Source organism: Zosterops lateralis, assembly GCF_965231275.1.
Source record: "Zosterops lateralis genome assembly, contig: HAP1_HAP1_SCAFFOLD_135, whole genome shotgun sequence".
Lineage (NCBI taxonomy): Eukaryota > Metazoa > Chordata > Aves > Passeriformes > Zosteropidae > Zosterops > Zosterops lateralis.
In genome coordinates, this window is record NW_028154547.1 from 15,785 (window position 1) to 34,515 (window position 18,731).

The 18,731-nt window shown below is 48.4% G+C and overlaps 1 long non-coding RNA gene across 1 annotated transcript; it reads right to left on the reverse strand.

Moving 5' to 3' along the window:
• Positions 1–1,275, reverse strand: LOC310923606. The gene is made up of 3 exons (XR_014592651.1): positions 871–1,275; positions 516–588; positions 1–416 (listed from the first exon to the last, which is right to left on the reverse strand). It is a non-coding gene; the product is annotated as an uncharacterized lncRNA (long non-coding RNA).
• Positions 1,276–18,731: the final 17,456 nt, after the last annotated feature.

Consider the following 18,731-nt stretch of genomic DNA (forward strand, 5'->3'; position numbering starts at 1 on the left):
CAATCCTAGAGACAGAAATCCAGGTTCCTGCTGCTTCTGGAACGAGGCACCAAACAACTCCTGGCTGCTGGTGCCTGAACACAGCAGCAAAACCAGGATGCTCTTCCTTGGGCAACACTCCAGCCTCTAGAAAGCCAGGAACACAGGACAACCCTGCCTCTCCACTGGGGCATATAGATCCAGCTCCACTGCCATATGGACATTTGAGACAGGAATCCATAACCCTCTGTGAAATCAAATCACAGCCCCAGATGTTTTCCTGCTCGTGTCCTTAGCCCGTCACTTACCTTTCATAGGCTTCTGCCAAGTGCTTGCAAATGCTTTGCTTCTATCCAAAAAGATTAATACCACCTTATTTCAAGGTTTCAAGAAGTCACATCAAGTCATCTGGGTCACGTGTTCCACATCAGATTCTCCTGTAGAAAAAAAAAAAAAATATTTTTCATTGCAGATCATTTCTTAAGCTCACAGGAACACCAGGATCTCACATATCCCCACAGAAATTCTCTCAATACCATTTGCTACTTCTCTCTCTACCAGGGCACCAACAAGTTCTGGGTCAGTTCTTGTTCCATGTTGGCCAGGGACCTTAAGAGATAAAAGAGGGCACTATTATTACTACTAATTACAGCCACAGGCTTTAAAATTTCCACAAATTACAAGCTTCTGGAAGCAGAAGCAGATATACCTCACCCTGCTGGAGCTGACTTGTCCATTCCCTGCTCTGCTCTCACAAACCCTTCAGCCTTGCTGCCAAACCCAGTGCTCATGTCCAGAGCACACATATCCAGAGCAGCCCCCAGTGCTTATTTTACATCCCCCCGAGCGTGGCCAAAGCCCCCCAAGTGCATAGGAACAACAAATCCTCACAGTGAACCAACAGCAGCACCAACAGGTTTAATCCATTCAGACAACAACTGATGCATTTCACTGCTGTGCACTGGCACTGCTCGGTGTGGGAGGGTCAACTGAGCTTCTGCACGTCCTGAAGGACAAAACATGAAAACAAAATTAATTCTTTCCACAAAACAAAAAGGCATAAAAATCATAAAAAAATATGCCCTAGAAATGCCCTCTTCATTTTGAAATTAGTGTCCTCGAACTTAAACAATCATTAAAAACAGAAAACACATGAGATGGACAAAAGCACCAGATAACGGACAAACCTTCAGGCTCACATCCTTCTGGAAAATGGTTTCTCCAAGTCTTTTCCCTCATTCCAAGCCCTTCTCCATCCTCAGGGATCACTGCACTCACCCCAAGGAGCTCACCAGGGAAAAGGAGCAAGTGGAGACTTGGTGGCTGCCCTGGGATCTCTCCTTGCACCACTCCAGGCAGTGACCAGTGACCGAGTGTTTTTCCAGTCCACAGTGGCAGGAGAATGGACACAGACACCAACAGGGAGAATGGCCTTATTTTACTATTAATGGGGAGGCAAAACAGAGGTAAAAGGACACATTTGGAAAAACAATGAGCTTATCACTCGCTTGGCTTTAACATTTCAGCAGGTCACAAATCACTGCAGGGACATTCAATCTCACGGGGAATACGATAAAATATGCTGCAAAGACAGGAACCTTGCACATGTTGATAGCAGCACATCAGCTACAGAGCATTCCAAACATTTGGAAGGAAAGGAACTGAAGTCTCCCAGCAGCAGCAAGTGCTGCTCGATCCCTTTAGGACAGAAGGTTACTCTAAGCCAGGACTAGAGAAAAACCCCACACATTCAAGGACCTTCCAGGGCTCCGTTCGTTTGCCCAAGCAATCCTGAGCTATATGGAAATGTGCATCTCCCTACTCAAAGCAGCAGAGAACCCCCAAGGAGAAGCTCAGCAGTGTCCCTCAGCACTGCTACCCAAGATCACCTACAGGGACTGAGGTCCAACACCAGGGACTCTGAGGCTTCCTCACCCTCCATAGCCACACAGCAGCTGGGAATCCCCTGTCACAGCCCAGCCCTGGAGAACTGGGAATTCCCACGAGTGTGTCCACCATCAGGCAAAGAGGCCCTGGCCATGCCGGGACAGGGCCCAGGTCACACAGTTGCGGGCAATGAACGGGCTCACGCAACTCCCACTGCAGGCACAGCTGGGCTCAGCCTCCTCCTGGATGTGCCCAAAGCCTGGCCAGGGCTTCAAGAGCCACGCAAGAGCTGCCTTCGGCACTGCATCTCCCAACGAGGCCACAGGACTGATCTCGGGGCCCTGTCCGGCCTCTGAACGCAGGAAGGTCAAGCCATGCTTCACTAATGAGCACTGACCTAGTCCAGAACACTAATGATCCTGGCTATTTCACTACTGAGGGGATGCAAACACAACATCTGGTTTAAACCTTTATCTCCAGGTCAACTTGAGCTCAGGGCCTGTTGTTCAGGCCTTGGCACTTCACAAGTTATGGCAAACTTGCAGATGCCCAATACCTTGAAAAGGAAAACTTAAACTAGCAGAAATAACTCACATTACTCAAAAGCTGCCTCCTCTTCTAATAAGTACCTCTTACAAATTCTATAGTAACTTCCACAGAAATTTTATTATTCAAGTTACTTTATGAATCAACCTCAAAAGACTGTTTCTTCCTGCCATGTTCTGTCCCAGTTAAAGCCTAATTAATACATTCAGCATCAGACCCCAGCGAGACCCATGCACTGCAAGAGATTAAAGGGAAAAAACCAAGGTAGGCAAAGTTCTGTACCTTCCCCAAACAACATACCCCAAAAGTACATGTCTCCCTCTCACTTGCAAAAACACCAAGGCTCAGCATATTCATACTCCCAGCATATTCCCAGCCGCCCAGAGGAAAAGGTCTTGCAATTCTAAGGCAAATTCCGACCAAGGCACGGAACAACGGGCTCTCAACCCAACCCCAGCTGCACCTGTTACTACCCACCATATAACGTATACCTCAATACAGTCCCACACACCATACCCTGCAGGGAAATAAATGAGGATAGTCTTACCGCACTAAAACAGCCCAGGGACACCCCACAGACCGCCCAGAGAGCTCCACACCGAGCCATAAACCCAGAAGCCTCTTCCGGGACCCTTTTGAAGCCCCGCCCGGCCCGCGATTGGCGGGCTCGCTCAGGCATGGGCAGCGCTGATTGGACAGCGGGCCCCAAGAACCGCCCCGGCCCCGCCCCGCCCCGCCCTGAGGGCCCGGGAGCTCCGCCCCTCCCTCAGCGCCGACCCCGGTTCCCCCCGGCCCCGGTTCCCCGGCCCTGGCACTGGCCTCGATCCCCCCGGCCCCGGTTCCCCGGCCCCGCCCCGCCCGCGCTGAGGGCCCGGGGGCTCCGCTCTCCCTCGGTTCCCCCCGGCCCCGCTTTCCCCCGGCCCCGATTCCCCCGGTCCCGATCCCCTGCCCCGGCCTCCCCCCGGCCCCGGCAGAGATCCCGGCTCCGGTTCCCCCCGGCCTCACTCCCCCACAGGTGTGAGCCACTAGGATGAGGAGGGGACAGACCAGGCTGTAATGGACAGTGGGAGCTGTAATGGATAATGAGGGGCGGTTCTGGCCGGGGACGGTTTAAGAGGGGGAGCCTCAGCTCGGTTTGGTATCGGCCGTGGGGTGTGAGGAGCTCATCCTGAGGTCTTGGACGTGGTTCATGGAGTGAAGGTGGGAGCACGTGGATTTGGAGCATCACTTTGGGAGGTAATGAGGGATAAGCCTTTATACCGAGCATCAGCAGAAGGTAAGCCAGTGTGGGTTTATAGAGGGGGCTTTGTTTCCTTTTCAGCTTTATCTTAGTAATCCCTTCCTGGTGCTCCTAGAAAAAAAAAGGAGTTATGGAAATAAAAGAAGTTGAAATTGCGAAAAAAAAAAATTCCTCTTCTGTAGTTTTCTATGTTTGAACTGGAGGAAACTCATTTTCACCTAGAATTTTAATGAGTTGTGTATGTTTATGTGTTCTTTATTCAGTATTGGGTTCTTTGGTAGTATGTAGCATTTTGTTTGACTTTTTTGGTGTTATTTATTGTGTGCAACTTGGTTTTTGAGTAAAGATGATGTTATAGTGGATTTTTTTTGTATTTGAGGTAGAACTAATTTAAGTAGCTTTTTTTTGAGAGGCTTCTGGTGTGTATTATTGGGGTTTTGTGTATTATATGTAGGGATTCAGGTTGGACAGAGCTAGTTTTTTCTTTTTTGTGGTTTTAAGGTGGTTTTTAATGTTTTATTGTGTAGTGTTATTTATTTTGTAGATGCCACATGATGAGGGAAATATGGTGTATTTATTTCATGTTGGGTTTCATAGTTTGCATGTTGGCCAGAGTATTTTTGAACTGAGTTTTGTTGTTGAACTGCTTTTTAGGGAAAATGTGTTTTTCAAGGGTATGTTTTCAAAGGTTTACAGTGGTGTAATAGGCTGTGGTGTGAGGTATGGGGGAGGTTTTTTTAGTGGTGGCTTTTATCATGGCAAGTGTGTTATGTTTGTTTTAGCGGCCTAGACACAGTGTGATGTAGGTAATTTTATAGGATTTATTAAAATTTATAATTAGATTATTGTTTATTGTATTATAGGGGGTTGTTTTTTTAGTGTGCTTGACTATGGTACATGTTTTATAGTTATGGATAATTTAGGAGATATCGTTTGTACTCAAATGAATCTCTTGGTTTTGTGTGAATTTAGGTGGTTTGTTTGTTTTGATGGCTTTGAGATATTGTGAGTTTATTAGAGTAGAAATAATTGGTTTTGGTGCTGTTAATTTTTGATAGGTTAATGAATTTATATAGGTCAAAAGACATGGGTTTTCTGCTTCTTATTTGTTTAGAGACAGGTCTTTAAGTTGGGGGGGTTCTGAGTCTATATTTTGGAGGCTTTTTGAGGGGAATGGACATTGGGTTATCTTTATTATATTTGGTAGCTTGGCTATAAGTACGAAGACTTGGTACTTTTTTTGGTGGACTTTTGTTTGTGTTTTTGTTTCTAAAATTGATATATTTGTGTGGTCAGGGTAGTTTCTGGTGTAACTCTAAGCCTCCATTATTGTTTGGGTGTTTCATGTCGTCCACTTGTATTACACTGAGATCCTCTCACCCGCCTGCCAACAGCCCTGCTGAGATCATCCCTGGATGTTTGGTTTTCTTTATGGCACCTGACTGAGACAGCAGGAATTTCCCTGAGGCAGAGACAGCCTTCCTTGGCCCCTGATGTGGATTCTCATCCCTGAACATCCCAGAGATAAGTGAAGGGCTCAAAGCCACAGAGGGGGTGAAAGTGGGGTGTGGGTTGGGAGTCACCGGAAGGGATTTTTGGGTCGGGTTTGGAGATGGGGATGTCCAAGATGTGACCCCTTTAGGGCACGTGAAGGGAAGGTCTCACAGTGCTGAGGTGTGCAGGGCAGAGCAGTCCCAGGGCACGTCGTGTCACTTGTCTGTTGTGCACTCTGTGTCTGTTGTGTGTTTTGTTTTGTGTGTCTTTTGCCTTAACCCTTCAAGGGGTCTTTTGGAAACCCCAGGCATCGTTCTTAACATCTCCCTGTTCCTTGGACAGGCACTGATATCATTGAACTTTGACTCAGGTGCTCAGACACACATCAGAATCCATCTCTCTCCACAACCATCCAGGCTGGTGCCTTTCCAGGTCTTGTTCTGAGCTGTATCCACAGCTGTGCCCTGCTGTGATCCATTCTGGCAGATTAGGTCTTCTAAAAGTGCACAGCTCAGTGGAGGATTCTGACCGTAGGATTCTCGGGCATCCATCTCTGCCTTTCTTGGGATCAGTGATCCCATTGGCATCTTCTTCCTGCAGGGTTCTCTGAGCCTGGTCAGCTCTCCATCGGTCTGACCTCGGTCATCTCATTGCGAGTTCTCTCGGTCCTCAGGGTCATTCTTCTTGCCCAGATATTTCTGTCCCTGTTGTGTCCCCCCTTTTGTCCTGTCCTGTGTCACGGGTGTTGGTGTGTTTGGCCTGGAGCTGCTCTGCCTTGTTGCTCAGTCTGGGTGTGGGGGGAATGGGACAAGTCCTGGGGAGTTGAAATTTGTCATGTGGGGTGTAGTTGGGCTGTAGAGGGTATTCCTGGATTGACACAAAGTGTCTGGAGCTGTCGAGTTCTCCTTGGTAAAAATCAATTTAAGGACTGAAAACATGAGGGGCTGACAAGTTATGCACACCAGAGACACTTTTTTTTTTTTTTTTTATATAGCTGTGAGACTTACATCTTGATTTTGAGTCTCTTTCTTGGCCAACTTATTTTGTTAAAAATCTTATTTTGAAGTGCCTCAAACCAAGGACATCCTGTTTGAAACTTTATCCCTGTTGTTTTTCCTCTTGCAGGTAGTTGGCAAAAAAGGATGGAGCCAGTAGGAAGCAAAGCCCCTGGAAGGCCTTATCCCAGTCCAGCTGTTGTTTTGTGTTCTTTAAAAGATTTTATATTTATTTTTAATTTTTAACTTTTTTTTAATATTACGTTTAGGTTTTTTTTGATTTTTATTTTATTTCCATGGGGTTTTTTTTTTGCATTTTTAATTTTTAAAACCTTTTTCCTAATTTTTATTCAATTTTATTTATTTTTATTTTTTCATGTTTTCTTTGTTCCTTTTAAAAATTCTATTTCTTACCCAGAGTAGGTGGAAGTTTGGCCCTAAAGGAGAGGAAAACCAGGAAAGAATGACATGAAAGAACACTAAAATAATTTCTGCCATGCTTTAATATAAAAAGAATAAAGAATAACATGAATAAAGACCAACCATTCTCTGTTTTCCAGGAGCCTCCCATTCTCTGCACACTGACCACCCTTCTGGTGGACTTCTACACAGAAACCTTTAACTTTTTAATCCTATTTTTCCCTCCTCATGTTTTTTATGTTTTATTTGTTCATTTTTTTATTATTATTATTTTTCTCCATTCTCTTTCTTACCCCGGGTAGGTGGAAGTTTGGCTGTTGGCAAGAAAGAAGTTGAAAAATGACCTCCACGTCCATTGGGTGTCTGGAAATAATTGAGAGTGCAGTTAGCAAAAAACCTCTGTATTATCTGCTAAATTAAAAAGCTTTAACAGCGAAAGGTGTAAAGACTGTGGTGCCCTTTTTTTCCTCTCAGGTCTCATTCTCCCCATGCACAGTATTACCAGGAGTAACTTGAGGTCAGGTGTTTTTCAGAGGTAGCAATAAAATTAAACCTTTTATTTTCTAACTCTCTGAACCTCCTTGTTAATTAGCCAAGAAATCCAAAACTAAGCAAACAAGAAAAACCCAGAACAAAACCCCCCCACAAACAATTCCCCCCTCCCCAAAATCGAGATTATTATTTTAATAAAGATTAAATATTTACCCCTTAGAAAACCAGGGTCCTTCAATTCTGATTAAGTGTGGTTCTGATGTGTTTGGTTAATGAATTCATATAATTTAAAATATCAAGAAGTAAACAGAAATTGAAAAAAAAGTAGCAAAAAGAGAACTATAAAATACAAAAAATTATATCAATAGATGCAATCAATATTATTAAATGTTCCATATATTACAATATGTAAAATATATGGAATATAATGTACATGATATAATAGATAAATGGTAATGATTAAAAGAAATATCCAACTAAGAAATAGAAGAAATATTGAAGTGTAGCCTAAAATGAAGGCTTTTTTGATTTTGGCTCGGTTGATGGCAGGGTTGTCGTAGTTGTTGTGGTTGGGGGTCTTTTGGGGCCTTTATTTTCGGGGATGTTTGGAAGGGGAATTTTGGCCACGTTCTTTTCTGCCTGCGCTCCCTGCGGCAGCTCTGCCACCGTGTGGACAGAGAGCGGTACTGCAGCTCTCCCCCGAGCCTATCTGTAAGGCAATGCTGCCATCCTGCGGATAAAGATCGGTACTGCAGCTCTCCCCCAGGCTGTGATCTGTAAGGCAATGCTGCCATCTCGTGGATAAATTTCGGTACTGCAGGCCTCCGCCGTAGCAGCCCCGGGCAGTTTTGCCGCCCGAGCGCCGAAAGATCACGGCCAAAAAGGCCGGAAAACAAATGTGAGCAGCCGGACACGTGGCAGCCGGCTCCCTGCGCGCGACCTGGACTACGGAGCCGCCCGGGAGCGATTTTTCCGCGGCGTACGCAGGTGAGTGGACACGGGATGGGGGCTGAGCGGCGCCACGGCAGTGTTCGGGCAGGCGATGTGGTCCGGCGCCTGTGCGAGCAGCCGAGGGGGACATTTGGGGGGGGTGCCACAACCAAGATGGCGGCGCGGCTCGCGGCGCTTGACCTTTTAAAGAGGGCGGCCAAAAGGGCGGGAAACAGAGAGGACCTTTAGTGTGTCTATCTAACTGCCTGCATAAAAATCCCGACCACGGCGCTGCTCGGGGACAATTTTCTGTGGCGTTTCCAGATGTACGGACACGCGCTGTGGGTTCAGCTAGACGCAGCTGGGTTCAGGGTAGGCGTTTTCGGCAGGCGTCTGTGTTAAACACCGATGGGGTCCTTAAGTGTGCCACAACCAAGATGGCGGCGCGGCTCGCTGCGCCTGACCTTCTAAAGATGGCGGCAGGGAGGGGCGAAAGTGACGTAATGCTCTTAGCAATCGGAAAGAGCCGGAGAGTGACGAAAATGACCGAGTGTTGCCGAACAGCTGAGAATAGCCGACGGCTGACGGAAATCGCCGAACAGCCGAACCCAGCCGAGTTTCCCCGAACGTCGCCCCCTCAGCCGAACCGAACGAGCCCAGGGCAGTTCCGGGCCGGATTTGCCCCCTTTCTTATTTTCTGAGGTTTTACATATGCATAATGTCTTACAGGCTTTCTTCGTACATATTTATTTTTTGATCTTGGTTATTTTCGTTTGGAATAGTAATTACTTTATCTTTTTCTGCGCACGGTCAGTTTTTAGTGGTGGTGGTCTCCAGGCCCTGGGGGGGGGTCTTTTTTTATTCATTTTTTCACCTTTCTCTTTCTCACGTGTGCTTTGGCTTTTTTGGCACAATTTTAAGAGAACATATTATTTTAGAGTCTGTGTTCATTTCTTTATTTGTGCTCTTAATGCTGTTATTCTGTTGTTTGGGTTAGTTCTTCTAGTTCATTGTCTGATTATTTGAAGGTTTCTTATTTGTAATGTTTAAATATATGCAAAAAAGTAATAAGCACAGTGTTACTAAATATATTAATAATATATTAATATATATATAAAATATATTATGTATATGTAATATATAATAATAAATTTATCTTATATATTTTAAAATACTACTTGGAATGTATTCTAATATACTATATTGTATACTATATAATATACTATATACTATACTATACTAATATACATAATGTATATGGTCTTTAGTTTACTATAAAGAATTAGTTGTGATTTTTCAGTTTATGCCTCAGAGGCCGGTTTAGATTAAATATCAGGAAGGAATTGTTCCCTGTGAGGGCGGCGGGACCCTGGCACAGGTTCCCCAGAGAAGCTGTGGCTGCCCCTGGATCTGGTGGAAGGTGTCCGTGCCCTGGCTGGGGCTGGAATGGGATGAGCTTTCCCTTCCACAATTCAGTGATTCTGGTGGTCTGGCTGAGGTCAGTCAGCCTGAGGGGCTGTTGCAATTTCAGGCTGGAAGTTGAGTCCTCATAACTTACACTTGCATAAAAGCAAGAATGAACGCTTAAAAAAATTCTAATGCATGATTTTTTTTAATATAAAAATACAAGGAGAGGTGCTTCCTTTTATTTTCTTCTGATTGAATTGTATTTCTCACAGCACGGTAGAAACCCTGTTCTGCTCTGGCTGCTGAAGGACACTGCAGCATCTCCAGGTGCACCTGAAGGCATCTCGACGCCGAGAGAGATTTGTTCTGTTTCTGCATTGACTCTGTTGAAAGGTGAACACAGAACGTCCATGGGTCACCCTGCCAGCTCCACTTGGCTCAGCAGGCATCGCAGGGAGGGCGCTCCTGTCATCTCTCTGGTGAGTCTGGAGGTGGGTTTTTCTGCTGCTCTGTCCCAGAGGGGTTTTCTGTATTGCTGCTGTTGGCATCATAGTGCTGAGTTGTGAGGAACATCACCTGTGTAAGGCAAATACTAGAAAAAAATCACAAACAAAACAACCGTGTCTGCCTTTTGTATGAGAAATTGCATTTTGTCCAGGAAAATCTCACTGGGCCCCGGGCAGAGGAGGGTTCATTCCCATTAGATCAGGAGGGTGCACAAAGCAAACTCCTAAAGGGCCTGGCTGGAGCCTGTTGGGGTCAGCCTTAGCAGGGGGAAGGGTGGCTAGAGGGGCTCAGGCAGGGCTTGGGGTGGGTCTGACCTGCACTGGCCACGTCTGCTCTGTCCTTGCTGAGGTGGGCAAAGGCAAATCTGACAACTGAGTGTGTGCTTGAGACTCTCACTCAGCTGTCTGAGAATCTGTCTAGAGAATGGAAGCGGGGTTGGGTTTAGTTTGGTGTACAGCACTTAAAAGTGGTCTTCAGGTATTCTTCACTAACTGTATCCTGAATTAAGGCTCCATGCCAGAGTTCTTTGGTGAGAGCATTGTTCTAATGGAGGGTGGTTGTTCCTCTGAACTGGATTTAATGTCTCTGTTATTTTCTGGAGTTCCCATTTATTTTGCTGTGCTGTTGTGGATGTTCACCCTCGTACTCTGGACAGCGGTTTGGGGATTTTTTTCCTTCATTCCCCAACTATAATACTTTTTATTTATTTATTTATTTATTTATTTATTATTTTATTTTTCCCCCCCATGGCAGTAAAATTCTCTAGAGCACTAAACCGGCTGCAGAATGGCATTTTCTCGGACAGAGTAATGCTGCTTCTCCCAGCCAGCACTGCACTGTTCTTGGTGCCATTTTTCACTGTTTCCTGTAGCCCCAGAATCCGTGGCTGTCCCTCAGGGTTCTGAAGGAGTGCTGTATTTGGATTTTTGGCTTCAGGATCTGAACTGTGGCATCTGGGCTCTATTCTAGGAACCCCGGAAAAGCAAGCTCTTATTCCTGAGGAACCATTAACTCTTGAAAGTCGAGCTGTCTTGCAAGAGATGCTGCAAAGGGTGAGATTTAACCTGATATCATTTTTTTTTAATCATCTCTGTGAAATTTTAATGTGCTTCAACAGTTTCTGCAGAACAGATGATTTCACCCAGAGCATTTCAGTGCATTGTAACACGTACTGGACTGCTTCATGTAATTGTTGTCTTGTGTTATGGAAGATCTTCAGCAACTTTTCCTTCAATTTTCATGGAAATTAGCATTTTGTGTTTATCCAGCTCAGCATTAGGTTCCTATTTGTGTCTCAATAATTTGACAGGTTGTTTTTAGTTAGTTGTGATTCACTTCTCCAGATCTTGACTTAACTTTGAGTCACGTCTCTTCTGCCTTTTGTGCAAATGGACTTAATGTTTTTGCTGTCACTTTGTATTGAAATATCGAGCAGATTTTACTTCTGGGGTTCCCAAAGTCTGCCCTTGGCAGGTGCAGCCTCTGCTTCAACTTGGAGCCCTCAGTCCGCAGGGAAATGGACCTTTGGGGAAGTACTTCCAGCTCTATTTAATGCTTTATGGATGATGCTGATTTTCTGGAGGTAGGCTGTCCATTCTGACCCATTTTCTTCTCTCTCCTTGCAGACTGGACCTGCTGAAAGGCTGAGGCGAGACCAGGATCTGCAAAATCTGAGTCTGTCTTGCTGAGGCTGAAGCCATGTTTGCTGTCAACGGTGACATTGTGGAAGATGCTAAAGACTGAAAACTTTGGGGTTTTTCCCCTGAATCACCAGACTCTGTCTGCAGCTGTGCCCTGTGTGTCTCTTAAAAGAGTTTCTGGGTTTAGAAAGGTTTTTTACATTCTGCAATATTAATCTATGACTCAATTGAAAAGAATCATACTCTATCAGTGTGGTGTTAATTGCTCCGAGTTGGTTAATTAAAATAAATGGTAAGGGGGTTTACCAGCCCTTGGATGGCCCCTGGAGCTGGCAGCTCTTGTTTAATTTCTCTTCATTCCTTTCATGTCTTTCAATTATTTCTTAAGCACTTACTGCAATTAGGATATAATTTCTGCCTTGTTGGATTGGGAAATCCAAGCCGAGGTCCTTGGAGGGATTGAAGGGATGGGGAGCTGAGCCTCAGGGTGGGTTTTGACAGTGGGAGTTTGGTGAGCAAGAAAAGAGAGATCCCCAAAAGTGATTAAGGCCAGTTCTGCTGGCTTTGGGTGCTCCTACCCCAAAAAATCATTCTGGTTAAATGGGACTTGAAGAAGGCGGGGCGCTGGGCGGACTCGGGGCGGAGCCAGGGCGCTGTGGGGCGGGGCCCAGAGGCGGCCGGGGGCGGGGCCGGGCAGTGCCGGGGGCGGGGCCCAGAGGCGGGCGGGGGCGGGGCCGGGCAGTGCCGGGGGCGGGGCTCCACGGCCGCGGGGCGGGTCCCAGGTGCCAGGACCCCGGACCCCACCGGAGAGTTCCACACCGAGCTCATAGAGCATCGGCTTTTTCCGGCACCGATTTGAATCCCCGCCCGGCTCCCAGTTGGCGGGCTCGTTGAGGAATCGGCAGCGCTGATTGGACAGCGGGCCCCGGGAACCGCCCCCCGGCTCCGCCCCACGCTCAGCACCGACCCCGATTCCTCCCGGCCCCGCTCCCCCGGCACTGTGGAGATGTAATGGATAATGAGGGGACAGGCCAGGCACAGTTGGGAGCCGTAATGGATAACGAGGGGGCGGTTCCAGCCGGGGGCGGTTTAAGAGGGGGAGCCTCAGCTCAGTTCGGTATCCAGCTGTGAGCAGTGAGTGCTCAGGTCGTGGCTGTGGCTCTTGGAGTGAAGGCAGGAGCACGTGGGTTTGGAGCGTCACTTCTGGAGGCCACGAGGGACAAACCTTTATACCCAGCAGCAGCAGAAGGTAAGCCAGTGTGGGTTTATAGGGGGGACTTTTTTTTCTTTTTCAGCTTTGTCTCACCAATCCCTCCCCGGTGCTCCCAGGAGAAAAAGGAGTTATGGAGACAAAAGGAGTTCAAATTGATTGAAGAAACTCCTTTTTCTGTTGTTTTCTGTGTTTAAACTGGAGAGATTTTCTTTTCACCTGGAATTTTAATTAATAGTGGCCCTTCTATGTGGCTTCTTTTCAATATGATGTTCTTAGGTGGTGTGTAGTGTTTTGTGTGATTTTTTTTGGTATTATTTGTTATATATAATTTGGTTTTTGAGTGAAGGTAACTTTATGGATTGCTTTGTTTGTATTTGAGGTAGAATTAATTTAAGTAGCTCTTTTTGAGAGAGTTCTGAAATGTGTTATTGGGGTTTTGTGTGTTGTGTGGAGGGATTCAGGTTGGGTAGAGCTGGTTTTTTTTCTGTTTGGTGGTTTTTAATGATTTATTGTGTGGCTTTATTCTGTTTGTAGGTGGTGTATGGTGAGGGATGTGTGGTGTATTTATTTCATGTTAGAATTAATAGTTCACATGATCAGAGTATTTCTGAACTGAGTTTGGTTTTCAAGTGGTTTTTGGGGGATATTGTGTTTTTCCAGGGTTTGTTTTCTAAGGTGTACAGTGGTGTAATTGGCTGTGGTGTGAGGTATAGGGGAGGTTTTTATTTATTTAGTGGTGGCTTTTATCATGGTGAGCATCTAGTGTTTGCTTTAGTGGGTTTGAGACAGTGTGAGGTAGTTCATTTTTTAGGGTTTCTTAATATTTATAATTAATTATTGTTTATTGTATTATAGAGTTTGTTTATTGAGCCTGCTTGACTACAGTGTATGTTTTATAGCTTTGGATAATTTGGGAGTTATTGTTTGTAGTCTAATGGATCATTTGGTTTTTGTGTGTATTTACAGGTGGTCTGTGTGTTTTGATGGTTTTGAGGCATTATTGGTTTATTGAGTTTGGAATAATTGTTTTTGGTGCAGTTAATTTACATTTGTGCTATTTTTATTTTTGTAGATTGATTTGTTTTTTGTTGTGCTTCTCTGGGTTTTCCAGTCTGCAGCAGGTTTAAACAGCCTGAAGAAAAAGGGAAAAAAAAAGTCTTTGCTTTGGCTGGGTAAAACTAACAAAGAGCAAAGGAGATCTGTGTGCTGCAGTCTGTCTGTGCCTGGGCTGAATACCCTGGACAGGGAATGCACAGGAGTGACCACAGTTTTCTTAAAACAAGCTGTGTGGTTTTTCTTTCCTTGCTTTGCTCTCAAAATCAGTCCGGAATGTACAGAAGGCATTTCTGAAGGAGTTACTTTAAGTATTTGAGGGTTTTTGGCACTTAAAATATTTGTTTTGGAGGAAGTTTGGGGTTTTGAGTTAGTTATAATAGGATGATTTTACTGCTAATTAGGTGTTTTTATTGCAGTTAAAAGTTGAGACTTTTTTGTTATGTTAGTAATAGGAAATAGGTTTTGTTTTTGTATGTAGTGATGGGATTGGTGTGTATGGTGTGCTGGTGTGGACTAAGGATTTAAAATTCTGTGGTTTTGATGTGTTAGGTTAATGAATTTATATAGTTTAAAAGACGCGGGGTTTATGCTTCTTATTTGGTTAGAGGCAGGTCTTTAAATTGGGGGGTTCTGGGTGTATATTTTGGAAGGTTTTTGAGGGGAATGGAGATGGGGTTATTTTTATTATATTTGGGAAATGGACTAGCAGTAATAAGAGTTGGCTTTTTTTTTGCTGCGCTTTTGTTTGTGTTTTCTAAAATTGATATATTTGTGTGGTCAGGGCAGTGGTGTTTCTGGTGCAACTCTGAGCATCCCTTATTGTTTGTGTGTTTCGGGTGGTCACTTGTCTCACACTGAGATCCTCTCACCCAACAGCCCTGCCGGCACCAGGAAATCGCCGCCGCCGTCCTCTCGTGCCCGGAGCCCCGGCAGGACGCCGGCGCAGCGCCGGCTGCGGGCGGAGCAGGAGCGGCTCGTGCCGCCCGCAGCGCTCCCGGTCCCGATCGCGACCGCAATGCCGCCGCGCCCTCAGCCCGGGCCCCGAACCCCCCGGCCCCGATCCGCCGGCCCTGGCGGGAGCGGGGCCGTGAGGGGACAGCGGGGCGGGGGCTCGCCTGGCCGAGCTGGGATTGGCGGGGCCGGCGCTGCCTCCGCTTGTGATTCGTTGGGTTCACCTGGCCGGCGCTTCCTCAGCAGGGATTGGCGGGGCCGGCGCTGCATCCGCTTGTGATTGACTGAGCTGGCCGGTCCTGGGGCATAAATTACGCCCTGAGGAGCCGGGGGCGTCAGTCCGGCGGCGGGACGGGGAGCGGCGTTTGGAGCTGCGCGGTCGGTCGGTCGGCCGGGAGGAGTGCCGCTGCGCCGGGACGGGATGTCCGCAGCTGCCGGCCCGGGGAGCGAGGGTGAGCACGGACGCGACTCCCGCGTCCGCCTGCGCCAGTGTCTGGGGGCCGCCGGTGTCCTGGGGCAGTGGCGCCAGCCGTACCCAGGGCGGCCGGAGGCCTGGTGCGGGGCCTGGTGCAGCGCAGGACGACCGGCTGTGCTACCAGGGGCCGGCGAGAAGCGCTTCTGTAGTTTCTGGATTTAAAGCAGTGTTTACAGGATCAGAAATAAAGCAGCAGTTTATGCATTTTTTGTTATTTTATTTTGCTTTTATTAGAAGTAACTATGTTTTTCATATTTATTGCATCTTTTCATTATTTTGCTTGTTTCAATGCACTATTTTTGGCTCGTGTTTTTTTTTGTTGTTGTTTGTTTGTTTTTGTTTCTTTGTGTTTTTTTTTTTTTTTTTTTTTCTAAATATCTGACGTTAATTCAGTAAAGGTTGTAGGGCTAGGGCTGAAACAGCAGTTGTGAGCCCAGTAGAGACAGAAAGCCCCAGGATGTGGAATAAAGCCCTTGGCACTAGAGGCACGCCCAAAACAGTGTGGAACGGTGGAAATGCTGGGGCTGGAGGGTTCTCCCCACGGGAGAAGGGGATGGAGCTGCAGCTCAGGGCCTGCAGGAGATGCCTGGGGGGTTACCAGCCCTTGCCCCGTGGTACCAAGCAGAGGCTGAGGCTGTGGGGGCTCAGAGGGCTCCAGGGCCTGAGAATCAACCCGTGGACACCTTTTGGGATGGGGGAGCAGGGGCCCAGTGGCTCTTCCCAGCCCCTGGTGCTGCCTGGGGGAGCTGAGGGGGCTTTTGGACAAATGCTGGGCTGAGACCCAGGGGAAGGGGGGAGATACATGTTGGCCTTCGGGCTTCAAGTGTCCCCAAGGTTGAGAACCCAGGAGGGTGGGTGATACAACTCCTAAAGACATTGAAGTGATGACAATGACTGACTTGTGGCCTTCTCAACAGCCCCGGGCTGCAGTGAGAAGCAGTAGCAGTTTTAGCTGCAGGCAGTGGGAAGCTGAGGAGCTGGAGCTGAGACAGCAGAGCTGGAGGAGACACAAAGATGGTAGGCTTTGGGGTAAAACCCCTGGGGGGCTGCTCTGGGGAATATGGAGCCGGGACGGGAACTGCGGGCTGGAGCTGAAATCGCTGTAAGGGCTGGGGTAGGGACTGGAGAGCTGTTGCTGCAGTAAGGATTGGCAGGTTGGGGCTGGACTATGGGTACAAGAGGGGAGCTAAAACAACACAGAGCTACAAAAAATCCAAAAATCATACTCTGAGACCAAAAGCGGCACGATGTGTCACTGATGGGAAGATGTGAAGACAGAACTGAAACAGAAGAGCTGGCAGTGAAATAAAGCTTGTGCGTCAAGAGCTGAAATCACTGGGGCTGGGCAAGGGGACTCTGCAGGGCTCCGGCTCAAAGCCCTGCAGCGGTGCCATAGAGACTGCCAAGGCCATAGAAACTCTAGGGCTGACATAGAGCCTGCAGGATGGGTGTGCTGGAATATATAGGCCTGTGATACTGGTGTTGGGGCTGGGTCTCGAGGCTGAACACGGGAGAGGGCGTGTGGACAGCTGAAAGTGGGAGGGGCTGGAAGAGGGCTGAAGTGCCGGCGCTGCTGGGATATTGCCTGCGTCTTGGGGTGGAAATGCTGTATGGCCAGGGCTGAAATCACTGTTGGGGCTGGGCTATTGACTGCACGGTGGGCACAGACACTCTCGGGTCGGAGCTAAACCGTGGCAGAGCTGGGGCCAAGACAACCGTCCTGCCCCGTGACCGTGGAGATATTGCTGCTGCCAGAGTCGGAGAAACCCGTGCATGCTGCTAGAAGAAACCAGCTGGCTGTCAAATAAAGCTTGTGGGTCAACAGCTGAAATCACTGGGGCTGGGCAAGGGGACTCTGCAGGGCTCTGGCTCAAAGCCCTGCAGCGGTGCCATAGAGACTGCCAAGGCCATAGAAACTCTAGGGCTGACATAGAGCCTGTAGGATGGGTGTGCTGAAATAAATAGTCCTGTGACACTGGTGTTGGGGCTGGGTCTCGAGGCTGAACATGGGAGAGGGCGTGTGGACAGCTGAAAGTGGGAGGGGCTGGAAGAGGGCTGAAGTGCCGGCGCTGCTGGGATATTGCCTGCGTCTTGGGGTGGAAATGCTGTATGGCCAGGGCTGAAATCACTGTTGGGGCTGGGCTATTGACTGCAGGGTGGGATTGTGAGTGAAAATGGAATCTGCAGAGCTGAGAAAGGGATTGAGAGATGCCTGCTGAAATGATGGAAGGGCTGGAATAGTCACTATGGAGCAGGGATGGGGACTCTAGGGCTGGAGCTGAAAAGGACTGTGTGGCTGGGATATTGACTCTGGGCTGGACTCAGTGATCGTAGGGGGGGAGCTGAATTTTTGCAGAGCTGGAGTCAAGACAAAGATCTCTAGCAGTGTGCTTTTTGCATGGTGGAGCTGCTACCTAGAGCCCCATAAGCATCTCCTGTGGAAAAGCCACTGGCGGAGGATTCGGGCTAAGCAGTCAGACTCACATCACACACGCCTTGGCTAGGCTCAGCAAAGAGAGGCAAGAAGGGCCTTTTTGTACGATGAATTCCAGCAAGGTTTTTTCCAGCACCCTAAAGGGATCAGCGATAAAAAGACCTGGCCATGTGCTGTGCACAGGCCTAAATAGGGATCAGGAACCAATGGTCTAAGGGCACGGGGGTGCTACTAAGAGCAGGGCAGGGCTCAGTGATCTAGAGAGGGGACAGGAGCGGACACTGGGATACCACCACCAATAGGGAAGCAGGGAAAAGAGAAACTACCAGGACCGGGGGAATGGGCACACAAGAAACTGGGGCAAAGCACCCAGGAAGCGCCATTCTTTCAGCCTAGGCAGGCAAGACTCTATGCTGCGTCCTTCCAAGGCAGGAGCCTGGCAATTGCCCCAAGGGGTTCCAGGGACTCCACAAGAGAGCAAAGACTTACTGCTCTGTGGGCAACCAGGCCTCAAATGATGAACTCTTGGCTCTCCCATGCAGCCTCATTCCCCTTCCTGCAAAGGCTATGTGTGAGCTGTGATGGCACTCAGAGAGTTCACCCCTACAGAGCTGCTGCTGCTGCTGCTGCTGCTGCAACCGCAACCCCTGCACCGACCTACGTGCCCATAAATCTTACCGCAGCTGATGGGAGGGAGAGCTCACCTGTGCTTCCGCCACCAAAATACCCAAGCAGAGGCTGTGGCCACAAGAAGCAGCACCACAATGCTGATGCTGATGGCGGGGAGCGGCGGGATTTGGGGGGTCCCGGGGCCGGCACGGGGGTTCCCCGCGGCCCGGCCCGGCCCTGCCGGCACCAGGAAATCGCCGCCGCCGTCCTCTCGTGCCCGGAGCCCCGGCAGGACGCCGGCGCAGCGCCGGCTGCGGGCGGAGCAGGAGCGGCTCGTGCCGCCCGCAGCGCTCCCGGTCCCGATCGCGACCGCAACGCCGCCGCGCCCTCAGCCCGGGCCCCGAACCCCCCGGCCCCGATCCGCCGGCCCTGGCGGGAGCAGGGCCGTGAGGGGAC